The sequence below is a fragment of the Nannospalax galili genome, unplaced genomic scaffold (genome assembly GCF_000622305.1).
Source record: "Nannospalax galili isolate Female #2095 unplaced genomic scaffold, S.galili_v1.0 scaffold388, whole genome shotgun sequence".
Classification (NCBI taxonomy): Eukaryota; Metazoa; Chordata; class Mammalia; order Rodentia; family Spalacidae; genus Nannospalax; species Nannospalax galili.
The window spans coordinates 2951581-2952547 of NW_008360304.1; positions in this window are offsets into that span (position 1 = coordinate 2951581).

Below are 967 nucleotides of genomic sequence, written 5' to 3' on the forward strand. Positions count from 1 at the left end.
GGTCATTTTCACAATATTAATTCTTCCAATCCATGAGCATGGGAGGTCCTTCCATCTTCTGATGTCTTCCTCAATCTCTTTCTTTAATGATTTAAAATATTCATTGTAGATTTCCTTAATGTCTTTGGTCAGGTTTATTCCGAGATATTTTTTTTTTTCAGCTATCGTGAACGGGAGTGTTTCCATGTGCTCTTTCTCTGATTGATTGATATTGGTATATAGGAAGGCTACAGACTTTTGCAGGTTAATTTTGTAACCTGCCACTTTACTGAATGTGTTGATAATTTCCAGGAGTTCGCTGGTGGAATTTTTGGCGTCTCATAGATATAATATCATATCATATGCAAAAAAGGGATAATTTGATCTCTTCCAATTATTACTCCTTTAATTTCCTTCTGTTGTCTTATTGCTCTTGCAAGAGTTTCAAGCACTATGTTAAAGAGAAGTGGGGATAGTGGGCAGCCTTGTCTGGTTCCTGATTTCAATGGGAATGCTTCCAGATTTTCCCCATTTAGAATGATGTTGGCTGTGGGTTTGTTATATATGGCTTTAATTATGTTGAGGTATGTTCCCTCCAGTCCAATTCCCTCTAGAAATTTGAACATAAATGCATGATGATTGTTGTCAAAGGCCTTCTCTGCATCTATTGAGATGACCATGTGGTTCTTGTCTTTGAGCCCATTTATATGATTTATGACGTTTATTGACCTATGTATGTTGAACCACCCCTGCATCTCTGGGATAAAGCTGATTTGATCATGATGGATGATCTTTTTGATGTGTGTCTGTATGCAGTTTGCAAGTATCTTGTTGAGAATTTTTGCATCTATGTTCATTAAGGATATGGGTCTATAGTTTTCTTTTTTGGTTGTATCTTTACCTGGCTTTGGTATTAGGTGATGCTGGCTTCATAGAAGGAATTTGGAAGCTCTTCCTCCATTTCTATCTTTTTCAATAAATTAAGTAA